Raw genomic sequence first — 24,742 nt, 5'->3', positions numbered from 1 at the left:
TGTTAGTCCTGAAGACCAAAAGGTGGACATATGTTACACTGAAATATCTCACCACACCATGATGTTGCAATGCCAGGTAGAGGATCAAACATCAGAACCATGCAACTCCAAAACAAGTTATAGATTACCATCTCTGTGACAACTTTTTAGAAAATAATAAAAAAAAATAAATAAAATAAATAAAAAATAAAAACGTAAGTTGTCATTTTTAAATTGTGCTGTGGGTGAGTGGCTTTACACATGCATGAGGTGAGTCACAGTCCAATAGGAGGCTGTGATGAGGTTTTTGGTAATTTTCCATTTTTAAGGAACAGAATCTGAACAGAACACTCACACTGGACACTCCCTTTCTCTTCCCTGTTACATCATTTTCTATTTCAAATCAAGTTTTCCATTTAGACTTTGTTTGAGGGGAAAAAAGAGAGCCACATTTAGACCTGTATGCAGTTTGTGTAGCAGCATGTTTACTGACATTTTAAAAGAAGTGACACAACAGCCAGTAAAACTGAGCTGACCAGTGTGCCAACAGGGAAACAGAACCAGGACAGAACACTTAGTCAGCCCACACTGAACTGACCCCTCAGAGCCACCTGCCACAAAAAGGTCAAACATGTACTGGTATATATAGACTTATTTATTATATAGATTTTTTACATTGTAGTAAAACAGGATAAAATCATTATGGCTACTGAATCAGGAATATTATTTTAAAGTATGCCTCATACATACACATTTGAGCTCAGCAAACCATGAAGCAATATAAGATGGTTAAAACACAACAGGGTGAAAATGCAGCAATGGAAGATTAATTTAAAATGCAGCGGAGGTAGCAAACATTTTATACAATAAAACATTTAATTTGACACAGAAACAACTGATGTTAACATCTGTAGCTATAAGAAGCTTAGAGGACACCATAGAGATCAGTCTCAGTGTTCACAGCTCAGCTGATGGTTCCTCTTAAAGCGATGATTTCCACAGTGTTACCTTTAGACTTCTTACTGTCTGTCTACAACCTGTTTTTGTTTTTTTTTTGCACCACCACAAACAGTGAATCTGAGACCTCCTTCCCAATCTGCACTACAGTAACATCTACTCACTCTCTTTGTTAGGAGCTCTGATTTGTGCTGATGGAGACTGGATGTTGCTGTATTCCTCTGATGGTCCATCTGAAAGGTGAATGTTATGAATTAATACAATGACTTAAAATCTGCTTTATCGACAGTTTAAAAAGCTCTTACCTCTTCCAGCATCTTCAGGGCTTCCCCTTGTTTCATAGGCAGACTCGTCATCTACAAAGCAGAGACAACTAAAGTCGTACTCTTGTTTCATCTGACTGGGATGAGCAGTGAAGCAGTGTCACACTGACCGTGCACAAGCATATTTGAGCTCAGCAAACCATGAAGCAATAAAAGGTGGTTAAAACACAACAACATGGTGAAAATACAGTTTATGCAATAAAGCATTTAATTTGACACAGAAACAACTGATGTTAACATCATCTGTAGCTATAAGAAGCTTAGAGGACACCATAGAGATCAGTCTCAGTGTTCACAGCTCAGCTGATGGTTCCTCTTAAAGCGATGATTCCCACAGTGTTACCTTTAGACTTCTCACTGTCTGTATTAATAGAATGACTTAAAATCTGTTTTATCGACAGTTTAAAAAAGCTCTTACCTCTTCCAGCATCTTCAGGGCTTCTCATGTTTTATGCACACAGAGGAGTTACAGGCAGGTGAGCTACGATTTAGGATCGAGCCACACAGTTTTCTGACCGTAGCACAGTTGTTGTTTGCTTAAGTTTTTGGATAATCCTGTAATAAGGCAAGACAAAAGCTTGGAATAAATATTTAGTTTTTACCCTTTTTACTTTAGAGTCACATGGAAGTTTTTCCTATTCAAGTACAAGGTGCACGCCTCAAAACACGGCTCAACTCACACATACACCAAAGAATAAATGATATGCTCGGTCTTTGGTGCAGAGGTGGCACAGATAAACCTGTGACAGAATTAAAACATGGTCCAGAGTCATAAAACCTTTTTCCCTCTTATGGAAATGTAGGATACAGTAGAGAAAAGGAGAACATCATCTTCATCTCGCTCAAACTCTAAAAGGCCTTTACACTCCAACCCTGTAATGTGCAGGGTTAGCCTTGGCACCTGTTCTGTATTGTGATGATGGACAGTGGGGCAGAGAGGCACAGACACAGAAGCACACATTTTGCATCCTACAACACAAAGGCCATCACCTTGATGCAGACCTCTCTGATGTGGCTTTTTTGGTAACTATTTTCTCTACTTCCTGGTCCATGTGAGTATGGCAGGATCCTCTAGCTTGCAGCATCTGAACATATACATACATATAACACAGATAAAATTGCCTTTTCTGTCATGTTTACATGTCTATATGAGCACAGTTAGGACCACAACGTCCATTCAAGTTGGCCTATTACCCACAGACAATCACATACATGTGAAACCAAAATAAAAACAAACGTGGCTGCATTTTAGTAACCATTCCCACATTTACTGCTTCTTCCATTTCTGATTGTGATAGCAGTGGCTCTTATTTAATAATAGGAAAGCTGTTTGGGAATTCCATTAGTAAAACATCAAAGGCTACAGACAGTAAAACAATGAATTACATTTGATAGAGAGAAAAGAAAGGCCAGCTGGAGGTTAAAAAGGCTCATATGCATGTATGTAATAAGCAAATGATGGTTTATAACATAGGAAACAATCTAAAGCAGGCCAGCACTGAAACATGTTCTGTTATCAAGCTTAAAACAGACAGCTAGTCATTGACTTCATGCTGCCATCTGTGCTTTTCTTTGTTTGTTGATGATGAACGTCTCTTCATGGACCTGAAATAAAATCACAGCAAACAGTCTCAGTTTAAAATACTGTCTTTGGAACATGAGCTCTGACTGTATATGAAGAATATTACCTGTGTTTGGATTCACATTACTGTAGTCAGACAGTGACTCTTCTGGGTCAACATGTTGTCCTGTTATCATGATATCAATCATATATAAAATTATGATTCTCTCTGTATTTTAGTATCAATGTAACGTCTCATATTTTTATATACTCACTCCTGCTGTCCAGAGCTTTGAGCTGAATCAGATATGAAGCATTATAGTAATCTTCTTCAGGCTGACCTGAAATAACATTAATGTGAGAACTGAGTTTCACAGTGATTCTATAATTATTATACCTTTAACCTGCTCCATGTCAATCAAAGTGTGTACTGTACCATTTCCAGAGCCTTCAGCTCCTCTGATTGTGTCATAGACACAAAGGTCACCTACAGGACAGTGAAACATTAAATGAGTCACCTCACATCTGTCACACTCATTTAAACATCTTTATGTTTTTATTAAATGTTGATATTGAACAGTATTAAAGCTGCAGCAGCATGAATACATGTTAATAAATATCTGAAAACATTCAGAACCAGATGAAACACTGACCATGGAGAAGAGAGGAGTATATCTGATGTTGGTTTACTTCCTGGTTCACTGTCTGCTCTGCAGAAGAACCTTTTATTAACAAAAATGATCATGTTGTTACATGGTTTTACAATTGACCTCAAAGTTACATCTGTGTGTGTTTGAATGAATCTTCTAACCACATGAATAAAAGGTCTCACCTTTGCATTTTCTGCAGAAACACAAAGAGGTCAGGAGAACAACAAGGATGATTCCAATAATTGGTCCAATGATCAAAAGCACAGCAAGAGAAGAGCTCTCAGGCCCGATCACAGCTGCAGATAATGCACAATACGTGTAATACACTTTAATAAGTACACTTTCAGTAGAATATCCATGTAAATATGTCCTAATTTTACTCACCTTTCACTGACATCCAGCTCTGAGGTGACTTCTTTCCTGAATGTCCACACCTGTAGAAACCTTCATGTGACTCTGACACTGCAGAGATCTTCAGCTCCCCTCTGGTATCACTTTGAACAAGTTTGTCATTGTGATAGAAAAACACATTGGAAAGTTTGTTTCGTCCTCTCAGTCTGCAGCCAAGAATAACAGAGTCTCCTTCAGTCACACTATTGACAGGACTCTCCAGGACAATGTCTGTATCTGTGAGACAGTCAGAGGACGTCAGTCAGAGATCAGTGGTGTACAGCATTTAAAACATTTAAGCAAAAAAAGCCTCTTTTATATGTCATTTCATCTTTGAGTTGCTGTATTCTTTGAGAGTTGTATTTATTACCAAATTATAAATTACCTCATCAATTTGATTTGATCAAAGCACTGTGGTAGGGATTTAGTGACATCTAGTGGTGAATCAGCAGACTGCAGCTAAAGTCACAGCTGTTACAGGTGATTTTACACCAATTAAAACAATTAACTAAACTATATTCATCTTCTGTTAATAGATCCCACTGAATTCTACTTTGAGGATGAACACTTGACACTGATCTAAAGATTTCTAGTGATTTGATACAAAAATGCAACAAAATCCAAACTGACTCAAATCAGTCAAAGACTGAAGATGTTTACATTACATCTACACAACAAAGAAGAAAGTTTTTGTCTAATAAAATAATGTATTATACCATGTACAGTGATGTTGACTGTGTTGCTGAACTCTCCTGATGCAGACTCACACCAGTACACACCAGTATCAGACTGTGATGTGTTGATGTTACATGTGGATCCAGTCATTGTTCCCCAGTTAGAACAGGATGACAGACGTCCTTCATCAGAGAACTTCCTCACTCTCCACTCAGCAGAGTTTCCCTCACAGGTCAGTGAGACAGACTCAGAGGTGAAGTGTTGGACTCTGTCAGGATTCACTGTGAGAGACGCTGCTGGATGAAACTCTGAAGCCCAACACATATGCTCAGGGGTTAAATCTGATCACATATTCTGTATGTTGTGTAAATAATTAGCAAAATTATTAACTTTTATTGTAAGTAAAAATATGTATCACACATAGACATAAAGTTTCAAATTTCATGTAGAATTTTTGTGAGGTGATAAACAAAGAAAATTAGCTTGAGTAAAAAATAATAATTGTATCGAAACAATTTCATGATTTCTAAGTAAGTAAAGTGTAAACAACGATTTTGTTTTCAAGTGACTGCATGCAAATCACATAACTATTTACGGAATCAAACTGACCTGCAGACCAGACAAACTTTGTTTCACTGTAATCAGAGTGATACTCTGGGTCTCCTCTTCCAGCACTGCACACATATGCTGCTGTGTGTGTCTGTCCATGAATGATGTAGGAATCCTGTGCAGTCCCATATGTGGTACCAGCTAGCAGCTTGGCAAAGTAAGCATAAGACCGTGATAGTGTAGGAACATCTTTGTACCAGTAGAACCTCCATCCTGCAGGTGGATGTTCAACCTCACAGCTCAGAGTTACTGAGGCAGAGTTACCAGGACTCAGCCATGATGGAGACACCGTGAAGACAGGTCGGGGTTTAACTGTTGGAAAGAGATGATGTTAAAACAGACTGTCAGATTGCAGATTTAGAGTTTTATCAATAAAATAACACTTACTGTCAGATACTGTCAGTCTGACTGGATCACTCCACTTTGTTGTGGATAAATTATCTTTCCTGCCCCGACATCTGTATTCTCCACTGTCAGCAGAGGAAGCTCTGTTGATTCTGTATTCATTGGATGTTGAAGAAATGTTGGACCTCTCATGTGTCCATTCATATGTCCACTGACGTCCTTCAACTTCCTGAATGTCACATCTGAGGGTGATCTTCTCATCAATATATATCTGAGAGTAGTTGGGCTCCACAGTGACACTGGGAACTGTTCACATAGAAACATCCAGTCAGTCAGCAGAAAGTGTGATAACCTTAAATATTTCTCATCATATTGATCTTTTTAACAGCTGAACTCTGTAACAAAGTGCTGTGGGTTGTGTCCCAGTATTTGGTTACATTTTATGTTGACATCATTTTATTTCATTCAATAAATTCCAGTGATTGTTTTTCATTAGTCCAACAGCTCAACATTGTTAATATTCCTCTGTCCACTTCTGAAGAAAGACAGACAGGTTTACTCCACAAAAACCAACTTTAAGGGGAAGAAATGCAACAAAAGCTTCTGATTTAAAACATGGAGCTCAGTGGTGCTGAGGAAGAGGAAGTATTAACAAGCAACATTAATATAACTGAGGTGCAATTTGGATCAGTCCTGTCTAAAAATGAAGAAAGTAAAGTTCAGATTTTTCAGCATCATCAGAGCAGGAGGAGCTTCTAACATGTAATCAATGTTTTTTGTTTCTGTTGGTAACAAAATGTCTCTTTTCTTCATTACTGACAAACAGATTGTGAAATGTTCATGTTGTATCATTTCAGAACTAAACTCACCAGTTTCCTTAATGGTGACTTCATTGCTGTAATATGTGTAGAACACTGGGTCTCCTCCTCTTCCTCCAATGCACTGATAAATTCCTCCTTCTGAAACAAGGACGGTGTCTGATTGATATATACTTTGACCTCCAGAAGACTCTGAGGTACGTCTGTACCAGTAGTACTTCCACCCTGAAGAGACGTCCACAGAGCAGGTCGCTCTTACGCTGCCCCCTGCTGGTATGACTGTCTTCTCTGCTCTCAGTGAGGCACGAGGTGTACCTGCTGTGAGGTTTGCATGGAAATATAAAGCTAGTTAAAGATTATTCTATGAAATTTCAACACAGCATAAATGCATTTTGAAAAGATTAATTACAAAAGGGAGAAAAAAGAAAGGTGGAAACACTGATATTGTGAAAACTTCAGTCACTTTATGAAGTGCAGAGAGAAACGAACTGTGCAGAACATGAAGTTATTCTGATATTTTTTGTTGTTGTCAGATGTTTTAATGGATTAAAATCAAATAGAAACAGTAAGGTTGGAATAAAATAATTTTGTTGGTTTTAGTTAATTTTTTATCTTACCTGATACAGTCAATGTGAAGGCTTCACTCCACTTTGTTGTGTATAAATTCTCTTTCCTGCCCCGACATCTGTATTCTCCACTGTCAGAAGAGGAAGCTCTGTTGATTCTGTATTCATTGGATGTTGAAGGAATGTTGGACCTCTCATGTGTCCATTCATACGTCCACTGACGTCCTTCAGCTCCCTGAATGTCACATCTGAGGGTGATTGTCTCATCAATGAATATCTGAGGCCAGCTGGGCTGCAGAGTGACTCTGGGAACTGTTCACATAGAAACATCCAGTCAGTCAGCAGAAAGTGTGATAACCTTAAATATTTATTATCATATTGATCTTTTTAACAGCTGAACTCTGTAACAAAGTGCTGTGGTTTGGTGTCCCAGTATTTACTCTGATTACATTTTATGTTGACATAATTTTATTTCATTCAATAAATTCCAGTGATTGTTTTTCATTAGTCCAACAGCTCAACATTGTTAATATTCCTCTGTCCACTTTTGAAGAGAGACAGACAGGTTTACTCCACAAAAAACAACTTTAAGGGGAAGAAATGCAACTAAAGCTTCTGATTTAAAACATGGAGCTCAGTGGTGCTGAGGAAGAGGAAGTATTAACACAGTAACAAGCAACATTAATATAACTGAGGTGCAATTTGGATCAGTCCTGTCTAAAAATGAAGAAAGTAAAGTTCTGATTTTTCAGCATCATCAGAGCAGGAGGATCTTCTAACATGTAATCAATGTTTTTTGTTTCTGTTGGTAACAAAATGTCTCTTTTCTTCATTACTGACAAACAGATTGTGAAATGTTCATGTTGTATCATTTCAGAACTAAACTCACCAGTTTCCTTAATGGTGACTTCATTGCTGTAATATGTGTAGAACATTGGGTCTCCTCTTCCTCCAATGCACTGATAAATTCCTCCTTCTGAAACAAGGACGGTGTCTGATTGATATATACTTTGACTTCCATAAGACTCTGAGGTACGTCTGTACCAGTAGTACTTCCACCCTGAAGAGACGTCCACAGAGCAGGTCGCTCTTACGCTGCCCCCTGCTGGTATGACTGTCTTCTCTGCTCTCAGTGAGGCACGAGGTTTACCTGCTGTGAGGTTTGCATGGAAATATAAAGCTAGTTAAAGATTATTCTATGAAATTTCAACAGAGCATAAATGCATTTTGAAAAGATTAATTACAAAAGGGAGAAAAAAGAAAGGTGGCAACACTGATATCGTGAAAACTTCAGGCACTTTTTAAGTGCAGAGAGAAACGAACTGTGCAGAACATGAAGTTATTCTGATATTTTTTGTTGTTGTCAGATGTTTTAATGGATTAAAATCAAATAGAAACGGTAAGGTTGGAATAAAATAATTTTGTTGGTTTTAGTTAATTTTTTATCTTACCTGATACAGTCAATGTGAAGGCTTCACTCCACTTTGTTGTGTATAAATTCTCTTTCCTGCCCCGACATCTGTATTCTCCACTGTCAGAAGAGGAAGCTCTGTTGATTCTGTATTCATTGGATGTTGAAGGAATGTTGGACCTCTCATGTGTCCATTCATACGTCCACTGACGTCCTTCAACTCCCTGAATGTCACATCTGAGGGTGATCGCCTCCCCAATGAATATCTGAGGCCAGTTGTGCTGCAGAGTGACACTGGGAACTGTTCACATAGAAACATCCAGTTAGAAATATACAACATTGAATTAGAAGAATGTGTTGTAAGTCTGAAATCAGTGACCCACTGATTGTATTTGGATAACAGCTCAATTTCTTATTAAACTGATCTGTCAAATCTGTCATCCATATAACAGAACCTTTCACACAGAACGTGCTATCCAATCTTTTTTGCTGTCTTGCTTTTGACAATGAGCACAAAACCAGGAATAATCAGTGTGATGTAGCATCATAGCAGTAATGTGTGATAGAAACAACATACGGTAGAAATGATCAAAATTTGGCCTATGATAGCATGTCGATGACGCCATTTGACATTTCCACAAAAGTCCATTTACTTATCTAAATCTAGCAGATACGCAATTACAAAAAATGTACAGTAAATGAATAATAATTTTTTATTAATTAATCAAGTGAAACTGGATTAATTTCCCACAACACACTAGTGTGCCACAGCACACCGAAACACTGGTAAATGGCATGACATTGTTATAAGAAACTTTATACATGAAATGTGTGTGTTTTTTAAATATTTATGTATTTGTAATTTGATATATAGTGTTATCGCAGGAAGCTGCAATGTATATTGGAATATGAATTTTAGGCCATATCATCCATCCCTACATCACAGCATGTCTTCTGAAGTGTCCTGCCTTGCAGATTCAGCCTTTCACAGAACTGAATTTGCTGCAGTGACTACAATATACAATATATAATTTTTGACTTGACACAAATGAATACCCAAACAAAGACAGAAATAATTTGCTTTACTTATAGACTGCAGACTGCTGTAACTGACTGTACCTCCATCTGATCCATAATTCCTGAATGTTATGATGCTGACCTGGTAAGAGCCACACGCATGAAAGAAAATCTTTTTCAAGCTAACAAGCTCTTCAGTGTTAAACACATCTGGCCATTTGGTCTTGTGTTGATCAAAAATGATTATCAATCTAACTCACAATATTATATATTATTGTATTATTATATAACTAATACATAAACACTGATGATAAACAGGAGATAAAACATTCTGTAATACATGAATGTGGAAAAATAATAATATTAATACAACTAAGGAGAAAATAAAAATCCATTGTCACCTTCAGCTTGTCCGTAGATGAGTGTGCTGAGCACTGAAATAAAGATTGGAACCCAATCAGACATCATCAAACCAATATAAAGATATAGATATACACATACACACTGTACATTCACACATAAAGCTTAAACTGGTGCCAAATTCAGCAGCACTTCAGTGTAAAACCGAGCAAAGAGTCAATGTTAAAAAAGTCCTAAACACTCTTCAGAAACAACAAGTCAGAAATGTACTTACAGAATAGGTCCAGCACACAGAGCAAAGTGTGCCCCATCCTCACATCCAGCACAACTGAACGAAGTGTTCTGTTCATAATTCTGATGCTGAAGACAGAAGTGACGTTTCATCATAATTTGTGATCAGAATGTTTCACCAACTTCTCCTTCTGAGTATGGCCTTTCTCTGAAAATGATGCTAATAAGCCAATTGCCCAGTTCCTCTTCACACATGAGGGAGGTGTATTAGTAATATTTAGATGAACCACATTCACGCCAGATCAAATGAGTTCATCAGTGATGTCAGGCGCCACAAGATGTGGAGGTGGACATACTATGGCAGTGTCCAGGGAAGATAAATGGTAAATGGTCTGTACTTATACATATATAGCGCTTTTCTACCTACTCAAAGTGCTTTACACTACTTCACATTTACCCCTTTCACACACACATTCACACACCAGTAGTGCAATCCCCAGTGGTGCAATCACTGGTGTGCGAATGTGTGTGCAACATAGGGTGTGTGAGCAGCTTGAGGGTTAAGTGTGTTGCCTAAGGTATAACTATAACTTATGCCATCGCTGATGAACCTCTATCAGTGGGGGCTGTCCGAGAGTCCAGGGCGTGCGCTGTATGGAAGACCAGCAAACCTTGAACATGTACTGTCCGCATGTCGGGTTAGTCTGGCAGACTGGTACGTTCAGATGGAGGAGGAGGAGAGAAGGAAGGCTCACAACAACACAATGTCGACAGCATTCAGCTTCATTAGGTTTGTAAGGGCAGGGGGGAGCTCCAGTGGGACAGCAATGGCAGCAGAAATTATGAAATCTGCTGCTGACTGGGATATGAGAGAAGCCCTCAGAAACCAACTCAAGTTTCCAGAGGAGATTACTGACTGTACTTTGGGAGGAGAGGATGGAGGATGCCCATTAAAGGAAGCCTGAGAGGTATCAGGCCCTTATCCAGAGTGCCAACTGGGAGACACAGTATACTTTGTGAGCCCTACCCACCAGCTTACATAGAAACAAAATGTGTGATCAGAATGTCTCAACAACTTCTCCTTCTGAAGTTGGCCTCTTCCTTCCCTTTCACCACTAACTTGAAGCCGCACCTTTGACCATGGCAGTTGCACCTGGTTCCTGTCCTCTGTACAAATATGAACATGTTTCTCTGCAAAGGTTTAGTTTGGTCCCAAAAATACAACTGCAGTTTAAATATTGCAAATATTGGTATATTACATCATGTTGTGACATGTAACTTTTGTTGTATAGGTGGGATTAATTCGTGCATCAGAAGCAATGAATTTATCATCCTTATCAACATCCACCGACCCTCACTGTATGGTGGGTTTTTTTGCACATGAAGACACACTGAGCTGTGTTTCAGTCTGTAGTGTATAAGTGGTGGGTCCTCAGCCATTATTCCTGATAGAGAGCAAAAGGAAATGTTTTAAATTTAAATCACCTTTAAAACATTTTTTTTAACATTTTTGCTGTACCATGGCTAAACATGAGTAGATGGTTAAATAATAATTCACTGCATGGTAGCGTTAGCTCCACTGTCTTTATGAAACCTGACCAGAGACTAAAGATACAACAGCATAGCTTCAGGAAGCAGGTGCCACACAAAAAAAGAATACAACCCACTGACTACACGGTAGAGCGATGTCTGTATGCAGACACACACGCTATTAGCTAATGTTATACAGTACAGAACAAAAACTATTAGTGTAAGTATTATGGTGTGTTGTGTGTGTGTGTATCTGTGAGAAGTTACTGTAGGTCAATGTATTGTTTTCAGCATGTCACTGGTTATAATTACAAATTTGTAGGCAGTCCTTACTCTCAGGGTTAGGGTGAAGATGATCATCAATACATACAAATATGTGATTAGTAGTCCTGTGTTGATACAATCGGGAATCAGGAAGTCTTTCCATCACATTAATGATCATACATTCTAACTCAGTCTCACCACCAAGAGTGCAGATTTGCTTTTGACATTGGTGGGGACCTAACGGAATTTAACCCTTTCTGCACCAGGGGATCAAATTATTGGTGGGGCCACGCCTCCTCTGTCCATGCTAAAACTACGCCCCTGCTCGCCACTCTTTGATGCTCCCGCTCTTTTGATCAGCGGAGTTCCTGCCTATCCTATCAGACCCTATCAGCCAATCATGTTCATGCTTGTAAATTTTGAATGCTCTCTCTCCTCTCTGCTGCTGTCAGTCTTTGTGTGTGTTTGCTGCAGCCCTCCTCTGCCCTCATTTATCACCACTTCCTCAAGCTCCTCATCTCATCAGACCATCACAACAATCCCTCCTCCTCACCATCACCACCATGAGGTCTAGACCTCAGAGAGGGGGTTTCCTCTTCTTGCACATTTCCTGTCTACTACAAATTGAAATCACCTTTTTTCAATCAAGTCTCCCCTGACCTAAGCATCACTACCATACTGAACTACTGCTAACTAAGCCACATCAAATACACTAGCTTAACTTAGAGCAAGCTAGACCTAGTTATTAGGCTAGCTTCATGCAAGCTAGGGTAATGCATGTAAGAGTGAATCAACCTGATCTCACAGAAATATGTGACATACACATGGATCGTTAACACTGAATTACGTGGCACCGACACGAAAAGTAGTGAAATTACGTGCAGGCACCACGGAAAACTGTCTCCATAGAAAGTCAATGCGGGGCATTTTCGTAGGGACACGAGTTCAGAACAGAGTTCTATTACATATATAAGCACCAACTAGATGGCACTGACCTGGACCTAACTACCTATCTATCTCACGATGGCCTCAGGAAAGGCAGGTGTGCCAACAGCTACACAGTTCACACATGACAGTTGTTGAACAGCCAGACCAGCTTGTGGCCAGACCACAATCAGTGCCAGTAAAACATAAAATCTGATTTAAAAGAGGGTTACATGGCATTAGTAAGGAAAGCATGTCATTGTGACCATTTGCATGTAACTTATAAGTTACTTATATAAGTCACTCCTAAAAAGGCTCATGCAGCCAGTCTTTCAATCCAGTCATTCTCAAAAATGAAATAACCACATGCTCACTTCAACAAATGTCTCCACATTACTTCTACACGCCCCATTTCCCATCATTTCATAAGGAAATGATGTCGCTCACAATCATATCAAGCACTGTTGCATTAGCAAACAACTTTTATCGATCAAATAAACATGTATGTCGACATAGATGGTCGTGTTGGGCCGGTTCGTTTGTGTTAAATAATAATATAATAGTGATCGTTTCCTAAACAGGTTTATTAAGGGCCAAATCGCTTAGAGAAATGCGTGAATTTTCAGAGCGATATGACTGTATCAAATCGGCTCATTCATTTCCTTTGGCGCTCATGTCCGTGGTGTCCACACGTATTAAAAACCAAGGTGTCCCTAAGAAAATGCCCCGCATTGACTTTCTATGGAGACAGTTTTCCATGGGGCCTGCACGTAATTTCACTACTTTTTGTGTTGGTGCCACGTAATTCAGTGTTAACAATCCGTGTGTATGTCACGTATTTCTCTTCTCTTCCTCCTCTTCCTCCTCTGCACTGATAGATGCCTCCTTCTGAAACACTGACAGTTTTACTTGATGGTTCACTTTTTATTATCTGAGCTTCAGAAGACTCTGAGATACGTCTGTTCCAGTAGTACTTCCACCCTGAAGAGACGTCCACAGAGCAGGTCAGTGTTACGCTGCCCCCTGCTGGTATGGCTGTCTTGTCTGCTCTCAGTGAGGCCCGAGGTTTATATGCAGTGAGGTTTGTAGAGAAAAAGAAAAAAGGTTAAAAAATAGTGTATGCATGAGTAAAGACAATCTGTTACATCATGATCCTTTAAACTATAAAAGAAACAAAAAGGAAAGTTTTGGAAACACTGATGTTATGATGAGAACTTCAATCACTTAATTAAGTGAAGAGAAGGAACTGGAACTGTGCAGAACATTAAGTTACTCTGATATTCTTTGGTATTGTGAGATGTTTTACTGGATTAAGATAAAATACAGAAACAGTAAAGTTTATTTATTTATTTGCATGAAAACATTATGTAACATGACCCTTTATTTTGGATAAAAGATGTCCAACTTACCTGATACAGTCAATGTGAAGGCTTTACTCCACAATGTGTATAAATTCTCTTTCCTGCCCCAACATCTGTATTCTCCACTGTCAGCAGAGGAAGCTCTGTTGATTCTGTATTCATTGGATGTTGAAGGAATGTTGCACCTCTCATGTGACCATTCATACGTCCACTGACGTCCTTCAACTCCCTGAATGTCACATCTGAGGGTGATCGTCTCATCAATGAATATCTGAGGCCAGCTGTGCTGCAGAGTGACTCTGGGAACTGTTCACATAGAAACATCCAGTCAGTCAGCAGAAAGTGTGATAACCTTAAATATTTCTTATCATATAGATCTTTTAACAGCTGAACTCTGTAACAAAGTGCTGTGGTTTGGTGTCCCAGTATTTACTCTGATTACATTTTATGTTGACATCATTTTATTTCATTCAATAAATTCCAGTGATTGTTTTTCATTAGTCCAACAGCTCAACATTGTTAATATTCCTCTGTCCACTTCTGAAGAGAGACAGACAGGTTTACTCCACAAAAACCAACTTTAAGGGGAAGAAATGCAACAAAAGCTTCCGATTTAAAACATGGAGCTCAGTGGTGCTGTGCCCAGGCATCTACAATAACAACTGGAGGGGGAGGGAGTGAACTGCAAAACTAAGTAATATGAGAACTTCTTAATAGATTCAGTATATTTGAATTACTTTGATTTTCAATATAACTTCCTTATACATAAACACTGATAAAAAATCACATTATTAAGTAATACACACCTATAAAATGAATACTATATGTTAGTAAAACACTACATATACATATGTATATGAACACACACTGCATGATAACACATTCAGTGGCCACCAGCGTGTGGTTTCAGAGAGCATGCAGACAGAATTAGAAGTGTGATGTAGTGTCACAGTGTGTCTAGTTCAGTGTCCTGTCTCACAGATCTATCATTTATTTATTATTAAAAATCTACTGTATCTTTAATGATAGTTTTACTTTTATTTTATACTATTTTACTGCTGTTGCATCTGTGCTGTTGCAATAATGCAATTTCCCCATTGAGGGACAAATAAAGGTTTTCTTAATCTTTATCTTATTTTTCACAGTGACTACAACAATATTCTGAGGTTCTACTTGCAGACCTCCAGCTCTAAACAGGCTGTGTGAAAGAACCAAATATCATTTGACTTTAGTGACTGCTTGTCAGCACACACAATAATATCCAAGGAATGAGATACAGTGGGGAAAAAAAGTATTTAGTCAGCCACCAATTGTGCAAGTTCTCCTATTTAAAAAGATGAGAGAGCCCTGTAATTTTCATCACAGGTATACCTCAACTATGAGAGACAAAATGAGAAACAAAAATCCAGAAAATCACATTGTAGGATTTTTAAAGAATTTATTTGCAAATTATGGTGGAAAATAAGTATTTGGTCAATAACAAAATGTCATCTCAATACTTTGTTATATACCCTTTGTTGGCAATGACAGAGGTCAAACGTTTTCTGTAAGTCTTCACAAGGTTTTCACACACTTTTGCTGGTATTTTGGCCCATTCCTCCATGCAGATCTCCTCTAGAGCAGTAATGTTTTGGGGCTGACGCTGGGTAACACGGACTTTCAACTCCCTCCAAAGATTTTCTATGGGGTTGAGATCTGGAGACTGGCTAGGCCACTCCAGGACCTTGAAATGCTTCTTACGAAGCCACTCCTTTGTTGCCCGGGCGGTGTGTTTGGGATCATTGTCATGTTGAAAGACCCAGCCACGTTTCATTTTCAATGCCCTTGCTGATGGAAGGAGGTTTTCACTCAAAATCTCACGATACATGGCCCCATTCATTCTTTCATTTACACGGATCAGTCGTCCAGGTCCCTTTGCAGAAAAACAGCCCCAAAGCATGTTTCCACCCCCATGCTTCACAGTAGGTATGGTGTTCTTCGGATGCAACTCAGCATTCTTTCTCCTCCAAATACGACAAGTTGAGTTTTTACCAAAAAGTTCTATTTTGGTTTCATCTGACCATATGACATTCTCCCAATCCTCTTCTGGATCATCCAAATGCTCTCTAGCAAACTTGAAACGGGCCTGGATATGTACTGGTTTAAGCAGGGGGACACGTCTGGCACTGCAGGATTTGAGTCCCTGGCGGCGCAGTGTGTTACTGATGGTAGCTTTTGTTACTTTGGTCCCAGCTCTCCGGAGGTCATTCACTAGGTCCCCCCGTGTGGTTCTGGGATTTTTGCTCACAGTTCTGGTGATCATTTTGACCCCACGGGGTGAGATCTTGCGTGGAGCCCCAGATCGAGGGAGATTATCAGTGATCTTGTATGTCTTCCATTTTCTAATAATTGCTCCCACAGTTGATTTCTTCACACCAAGCTGCTTACCTATTGCAGATTCAGTCTTCCCAGCCTGGTGCAGGTCTACAATTTTGTTTCTGGTGTCCTTTGACAGCTCTTTGGTCTTGGCCATAGTGGAGTTTGGAGTGTGACTGTTTGAGGTTGTGGACAGGTGTCTTTTATACTGATAACGACTCCAAACAGATGCCATTAATACAGGTAACGAGTGGAGGACAGAGGAGCCTCTTAAAGAAAAAGTTACAGGTCTGTGAGAGCCAGAAATCTTGCTTGTTTGTAGGTGACCAAATACTTCTTTTACTGAGGAATTTACCAATTAATTCATTAAAAATCCTACAATGTGATTTTCTACATTTTCTTTTCTTATTTTGTCTCTAGTTCAGGTATACATATGATGAAAATTACAGGCCTCTCTCATCTTTTTAAGTGGGAGAACTTGCACAATTGGTGGCTGACTAAATACTTTTTTTCCCCACTGTAAATTGCATCATCTCTAAACAACAAACTCTTCAGTAAAATATGTTCTCCTTAATGATAAACACATCTGTCATTGTAATCTAATCACATTCATTGTATGATTAGTGATCAAAATGATCATCAATCTAATACACAATATGATATAAACACTGAGAAGTTGATAAACAGGAGATAAATACTTTGTGTAATATACAAATGAAGAGAAAAATAAAGACAAAGTATAATTTGTCACCTTCAGTGTGTCCGTAGAGGAGTGTGCTGAACACTGAAATAAAGATTAAAACCTCATCAGACATCATCAAACCAAAATAAAGTGATCAATCACAACATTAAAACACTATATATACACAATGTAGATGTGTGGAGCCAAATCCAGCAGTACTTCAGTGTAAAACAGAGACATATCAGCAGCTGACGTTCATAAAGACACCAGTCTGCTCAGAAACACTCTTCAGAAACAACAAGTCAGAAATGTACTTACAGAATAAGTCCAGCACACAGAGCAAAGTGTGCCCCATCCTCACATCCAGCACAACTGAACAAAGTGTTCTATCTATTCATAATTATAATGCTGAAGATAGAAGTGATGTTTCTTTAAAAGGTGTGATCAGAATGTCTCACCTACATCAGCGTCTGAGTATAGACTCTTCCTTCCTTTGCCCCCCTCCAACTTTAGACAGCAGCTCTGACCACAGTTTCACACGGTTATATTTCCTGTCTTTTGCACACATATTTAACCAGAGTGTAGAATCTATACATGTCCTCACTTTGTGGCAGAATGCTGGTTTATTTGTGGCTGTGACCTCAGACTCAGGAAATGACTGAAAGGTGGAATCAAATGTTTGTTTCACAGCAACAAGAGTAACACCATCAGAGGACAATGTGTGTATATACAACACACACTGTAACAGATCTCTATACTGTTCATGTTTAGAATACTTTATTGCACAGTACGTCTGAATTAAAGGGGAAATTCACCACTTTCACTGAAGTCAAAATAATCCAGCCCAGTGGGAGGGGCAAGAGGGTTAGTAGAGGGTGCTGTGGCTCCTCTGGGAGACTCTGACGATGGTTACAAGGCAGGTAACAGCTCCTAGGGGGTAAATGAGCTTGTCATTATTAGTGATGGGTTTTCGAGGCTTTGTTGAAGCTTCGACAGCTGATTCAAGAAATGGTTCATTTCTCAAGCAGCTGAGAGGATCACCGGCATCCCTCTCCCCTCCCTCCAAGACCTCTACGACAGCCGTCTCACCCGAAAGGCCCTCCGCATCACAGGAGACCCCACCCACCCTTCACACCGCTTCTTCAGTCTGCTGCCATCAGGAAAGAGACTGCGCAGCCTCCGGGCCAGGACCAGCAGACTGAGGGACAGCTTCATCCACCAGGCTGTCAGGAAGCTGAACTCTCTCCCTGCTGTGCCCCACTTTCTCCCCCTTCCCTGACACCACCCCCCACCCCCTACCCCTACCACCATCCCCTCACCCCTACCACCACCCAAGATAGGAACTCTTTGTACCAGCCACTTTACCAAAGGAACTCTGTGCACCAGCCACTTTTACCCTGTCATGTCACACCAGTCTCATATAAGCTGCTATAACTTAAACTATTCCTGGACTGTTTACATTATGCCAACCGCACTGTCTTGCACCATTGCATCTTTTGCACTCTCATACCAGTCTCAATAAGCTGTTATAAGTTAAACCATTCCTGTTTATATTATGCCACTTGCACTGTCTTGCACTATACATCTTTTGCACTCTTACTGCTTTGTGCCTTCATTATGTGCCTTGTATTTTGTGTGTGCCTCATTGTAGGTACATTTTTTACACTTTATATTTAACTTTAGTTTTTAGTTACATGTTATATGTTGCGGAGTGAAGAGTAACGCAATTTCGATTCTCTGTATGTCCAGCACATATAGCAGAGTTGACAATAAAGCTGACTTTGACTTTGACTTTGATGTAATGTTTTTCTTGTAAACTTAAGAGAATTTTTTTTTCTCCAAATCAACCTTCCACATTAAACAACATCCTCTTTCACACTGAGACTATGCTGTACATTCTACTAAAGCTGTTGTCTTGTTTACAACAAACAAACAAAACTTCAATGTGGTTTCAGAGAGCATGCAGACAGAATTAGAAGTGTGATGTAGTGTCACAGTGTGTCTAGTTCAGTGTCCTGTCTCACAGATCTATCATTTATTATTCACAGTGACTACAACAATATCCTGAGGTTCCTGAGGAAGACTTTAAGGCAAGAACAAAAAATACAAAAAAGACACACTGCTTGTCAGCTCACACAATAATACACAAAGAGAGAGAGATCATTTGCAATGTAAACCATTGTAAATGTCTGTACCTGGGACCGGTTCAGTATTGTCTCAATGAGCATTAACGGTTGATTTATTAGTCTCATTAGCGTGCTTCAAGTTATGATCTATTGAGATGAACACTAAAGTCAATAAACTCTTGAGTTAAAATGTGTTTACAACACATTGGTCCCTGTAATGTAGTCACATCCTTTTCAGCACTAATGATCTAACATACAACATAATATAAACACTGAGAAGTTGATAAACAGGAGATAAATACTTTGTGTAATATACAAATGAAGAGAAAAATAAAGACAAAGTGTAATTTGTCACCTTCAGTGTGTCCGTAGAGGAGTGTGCTGAACACTGAAATAAAGATTAAAACCTCATCAGACATCATCAAACCAAAAGAAAGTGATCAATCACAACATTAAAACACTATATATACACAATGTAGATGTGTGGAGCCAAATCCAGCAGAACTTCAGTGTAAAACAGACATATCAGCAGCCGATGTTCATAAAGACACCAGTCTGCTCAGAAACACTCTTCAGAAACAACAAGTCAGAAATGTACTTACAGAATAAGTCCAGCACACAGAGCAAAGTGTGCCCCATCCTCACATCCAGCACAACTGAACAAAGTGTTCTATCTATTCATAATTATAATGCTGAAGGCAGAAGTGATGTTTCCTTAAAAGGTGTGATCAGAATGTCTGACCTACATCAGAGTCTGAGTATAGACTCTTCCTTCCCTTTTCACCAACTTTAGACAGCAGCTCTGAACACAGCAGTTTCACATGTTATCTCACACTGGACACTCCCTTTCTCTTCCCAGTTACATCATTTTCTCTTTCAAATCAAATTTTCCAATTAGAATTTGTTGAGAGCCACATTTAGACCTTTTAAAGAAACCTGTATGCAGTGTGTGTAGCAGTATGTTTACTGACATTTTAAAATAAGTGATACAACAGCAGTAAAACTGTGCTGACCAGTGTGTCAACAGGGAAACAGAACCAGGTGTTCCACCTCACTAAGAGGCTTTTTTTTTTAAGATTTCAAGATTCTAAGCTATTTTTAGGTGATATAGTGACACCTATTGGCCTTTCTTGGTAATGACACGCAGTGGTGGGTGATTTCCACAACAGACACAATGCACTTCACATTATTAGGGCAGACAAATAATAATAATAATAATAATAATAACTTTATTTATAAAGCACTTTTTTAAGCACTCAGCTTCAAAGTGCTGTACAATAAAATCCAAGCAGGAACAGCAGAACTTGGTTAAAATACCATCCAGTAACATTCATAAACACAAGGTGAGTCAATAAGACGTAAAACAATTTAAAATATTAAAAATAGAATAAAATACAAAATAATGATAAAAATAAGAATAAAGCATAAAAACAATTAAAAAGCAATAAAGTAAAACAATAAATGAATGGATAAATGAACCAGTTTATGAAAACGCTAAACAATAAAAGTGAGTTTTAAGAAGAGATTTAAAAGAGGTCACTGAGTTAGCCTGCCTGATTTCCTCTGGCAGGGAGTTCCAGATTTTGGGCGCATATGCAGCAAATGCGCGGTCACCTTTTGTAATTAGCCGGGTTGTGGGGACTGATAAGAGGAGTTTTCCAGAGGATCTCAGGCGGAGTTCAGGCTCGTGAGGGGTTAAAAGGTCTTGCATATAGGAGGGGGCGAGGCCATTTATTGCTTTAAAAACCATCAGTAAAATCTTAAAATCAATTCTAAAACTCACAGGGAGCCAGTGAAGGGCAGCTAGAACTGGTGTAATATGGTCACTTCTCCTTGTATGAGTGAGAAGCCTTGCAGCGGCATTCTGTATTAATTGTAGTCTGTGAATGTTATGTTTACTGATACCAGAGTAGAGGGCGTTGCAGTAGTCTAGCCTGGAGGAGATTAGTGCATGTATAACTGTTTCAAACAGAGGTGGGGAGAGGAATGGTCGAATTTTTCTTAATTGCCTTAGCTGTGCGAAACAGGATTGAACAACCTTGGTTACTTGAGTGTCATAAGAAAGTCTGGAGTCAAAGATGATACCCAGGTTGCGGGCCTCAGTGCATATATTTTTAGACCAGGTGCCAAGACAGGTGGAAAGGTGGGCAACATAGCTGGGGTTGGGGGTGGAAGGTGTAATGATAATAATTTCTGATTTAGCATAGTTTAACTGTAAGAAATTGCTGGACATCCAGTTCTTAATTTCTGTTAAACAGGACAGGATATGTGAGCCATCAGAGCTACCGGGTGTGAGTGGTATATAGAGTTGGATGTCGTCAGCATAACAGTGGAAGTTAATATTGTGTCTGTGCAGGATATCACTGAGGGGTAGCATGTAGATAGTGAAGAGAAGAGGACCCAGTATGGATCCCTGGGGCACACCACATGACAGGGGGGCGGACACTGAGGATGTGTTACCCAGTATCACAGAAAAGGACCTGTTTGACAGGTATGAGGTGAACCATTCTAGTGCCACTTCACTGACTCCAACAGTGTACTTCAAACGGCTGATTAAAACATTGTGATCCACAGTGTCAAATGCGGCGCTGAGGTCTAGGAGGATTAAAATTGAGTGTAGACCAGAGTCAGCCGCCAACAGAAGGTCATTTGAGACTTTTACAAGTGCCGTCTCCGTGCTATGCATGCTCCGGAAACCTGACTGGAACTTCTCAAAAATGTAATTATTATTCATGAAAGAAGTTAACTGGGAAGCCACAACTTTTTCTAGAATTTTTGATAGAAATGGTAGTTTAGATATCGGTCTGTAATTACTTAGAACAGCGGGATCGAGTACAGGCTTCTTTAAGAGAGGGCAAACGATGGCATGTTTGAGAGAAGATGGGACAATGCCAGAGGAGAGAGAACCATTTACAATGGCTAGGATACTGGGACCAACCGTGTGAAGTACATCTTTTAAAAACCAAGAAGGGATGCAATCTGAGAGGCAGGTGGTAGGCCTTAACTGCGTAACAATGCGTTCCAGTGAGGGGAGTGAAATTTCATGAAACTGTTTTAGAGCGAAAGGGGTGGAACAGATATCTTTTGGTTCGACAAAGACAGAACGGAATTGTTTGCGGATGTCACGGACTTTAGTTAAAAAATAGTTAAGAAATTCACCGCATTTCTCAGGAGAGGGTTCAGCAGGCTCAGTCGCAGGGGGACTCAGAACAGAATTTATTGTTCTAAAGAGGATTCTGGGGTTGTTTCTGTTAGTTGTAATGATTTTAGAGAAATAGGTATTTCTAGCTTCTTTTACAGTGTGTTGATATTTAATCATTAATTGTTTTAGGGCGACCAGTGATGTGCTTTGTCTGTCTTTTTTCCATTTCCTCTCAGCTCTCCTGCAATCTCTTCTTATGTTCCTTGTGTCTTCATTTAACCAAGGCAGGACTGTGGGCTTTAAAACTTTACATCTAGCCGGAGCTATGGAATCTAGAATGTAGGAGCAGGTGCTATTAAAATTACTAACCAGCTCCTCAACTGTGCTGCCGTTTTCCTTTTCAGATTCCCAATTTTCAATAAAAGCTTGGCAGAAAATCGGGGCAGAGAGTGAGCTCAGAGGGCGAGAGTGGATTTTTTTGATAGGTTTATGGTCAGGAAGGAGTGAAATTTGGAACTGCACTGCGCTGTGATCCGTGACAGGAAATGGTGTTAGGGATACTTGTGTTACATCAACACAGTTTGAGATCACCAGATCTAAAATGTGACCTTTGCTGTGGCTGGGGGATTTTACATGCTGGTTCAGATGAAAAGATTGTAGCAGTTTAATGAAGTCGGAGGCAAGTGGAGAAGAAGTAGGACAACAAACGTGAATGTTAAAATCCCCTAAAATGATGACAAAGGGTCATGCTTCTGTGGAATATCTGTTTCATTGATGCCCGAGACAGTATTTGTCTGTAAGTACAACAAAGCTCTATCTTTAAGTATCTGAATTATGATTGTGCTGTTAATTGAGCTAAGATGGATGACTTAGCATTGTTCTTCTCTCTTGTTAAATGTTCCTTTGACTTATTTATTATATAGATATTTTACATTAAAGTTAAAAAAGGATAAACACATTATGGCTACTGAATCAGGAATATTATTTTAAAGTAGTATGTCTCATACATACACTGCACAGCTTTCACAAGCATATTTGAGCAATATATATAAAACACAACAGGGTGAAAATGCAGCAGTGGAAGATTAATTTAAAATGCAGCGGAGGTAGAAAACATTTTATACAATAAAACATTTAATTTGACACAGAAACAACTGATGTTAACATCATCTGTAGCTATAAGAAGCTTAGAGGACACCATAGAGATCAGTCTCAGAGTTCACAGCTCATCTGATGGTTCCTCTTAAAGCGATGATTCCCACAGTGTTACCTTCAGACTTCTTACTCTCTGTCAACAACCTGTTTTTTTGCACCACCACAAACAGTGAATCTGAGACCTCCTTCCCAATCTGCACTACAGTAACATCTACTCACTCTCATTGTTAGGAGCTCTGATTTGTGCTGATGGAGACTGGATGTTGCTGTATTCCTCTGATGGTCCATCTGAAAGGTGAATGTTATGAATTAATACAATGACTTAAAATCTGCTTTATCGACAGTTTAAAAAAGCTCTTACCTCTTCCAGCATCTTCAGGGCTTCTCCTTGTTTTCATCTCATAGACAGACTCATCACCTACAAGGCAGAGACAATTGAAGTCATACTTTATCTGACCGGGATGAGCAGTGAAGCAGTGTCACACTGACCGTGCAGAAGAGAGGAGTACACAGGCTGCTGGTTTTCATGGTGATCTGTCTCAGGCTGCGCACGCCTGAAACAATAACACGATTATTAATGAGGTGGAAATGTGAATGTTGTCTATGTAGAAAATGAAAATTAAAGTGTAGTCCCAACCTTGTACAACACAGATCTGAAACAAAAAGAAGACCTTGTTACTTTTATATCAAATACTTTATATGAGCACTGATGAGTTTTTTTGTTACCTTTAGATTTATGTTTGTAGTAAAACAGAAAGAACGGCAGCAGAATAATCAGAAATCCAATTACCAGCCGGACAAAAAACACAGCACTGACCCCTGCAACATAAAAAACAATATAGAAAGTAACTTTATATTCAGCACCATAGAACAAACACCAACAATGAGAAGTGAGTTAGAATGAGCAGCCACCAGAGGGAGCCTCTCTGCACTGAGCTGATGTCCCAGACTCTGTCACTGAGCCACGTTTTGGTCAACAATAAGATGAAAAACTTATTTATTCAGGCAGCAGCCAATGAAGTGCAGGAGGACCCAGAGGACATATTACTTGGCGCAGCCTATGATTAAAAAACTTATCCAGCCAATCGTATCATAAAGCTCACACCAGGAGGATGCTTGTTTCTGTGAGTATTAATGCAGCAGAGCAGAGTTTTGTCACATGGAAAGAGTGATTATAAAACGTAAATAACAGAGAAAAAGATAAATAACATTTATGAAATGTATACAAATACAAGGGGGTCAGGGAGAACAGGAACAAACCTGGGAGCACGATTGACATCCAAGGACAAGACAAACACAGAAGGAATCAAA

At 39.3% G+C, this 24,742-nt stretch overlaps 2 long non-coding RNA genes across 2 annotated transcripts; both read right to left on the bottom strand.

Moving 5' to 3' along the window:
• Positions 1–8,555: 8,555 nt before the first annotated feature.
• On the bottom strand, positions 8,556–10,414 carry LOC114436709 (uncharacterized). The gene is made up of 4 exons (XR_003670730.1): positions 9,936–10,414; positions 9,703–9,735; positions 9,371–9,443; positions 8,556–8,585 (listed from the first exon to the last, which is right to left on the bottom strand). It is a non-coding gene; the product is annotated as an uncharacterized LOC114436709 (long non-coding RNA).
• A 13,524-nt stretch (positions 10,415–23,938) lies between these two features.
• On the bottom strand, positions 23,939–24,438 carry LOC114436712 (uncharacterized). The gene is made up of 4 exons (XR_003670732.1): positions 24,344–24,438; positions 24,158–24,250; positions 24,069–24,084; positions 23,939–23,985 (listed from the first exon to the last, which is right to left on the bottom strand). It is a non-coding gene; the product is annotated as an uncharacterized LOC114436712 (long non-coding RNA).
• Positions 24,439–24,742: the final 304 nt, after the last annotated feature.

This window comes from Parambassis ranga, chromosome 5, assembly GCF_900634625.1.
Source record: "Parambassis ranga chromosome 5, fParRan2.1, whole genome shotgun sequence".
Classification (NCBI taxonomy): Eukaryota; Metazoa; Chordata; class Actinopteri; family Ambassidae; genus Parambassis; species Parambassis ranga.
The sequence above is the reverse complement of the archived record's forward strand: the minus strand, read 5'-3'. Positions and strand labels throughout refer to the sequence as shown.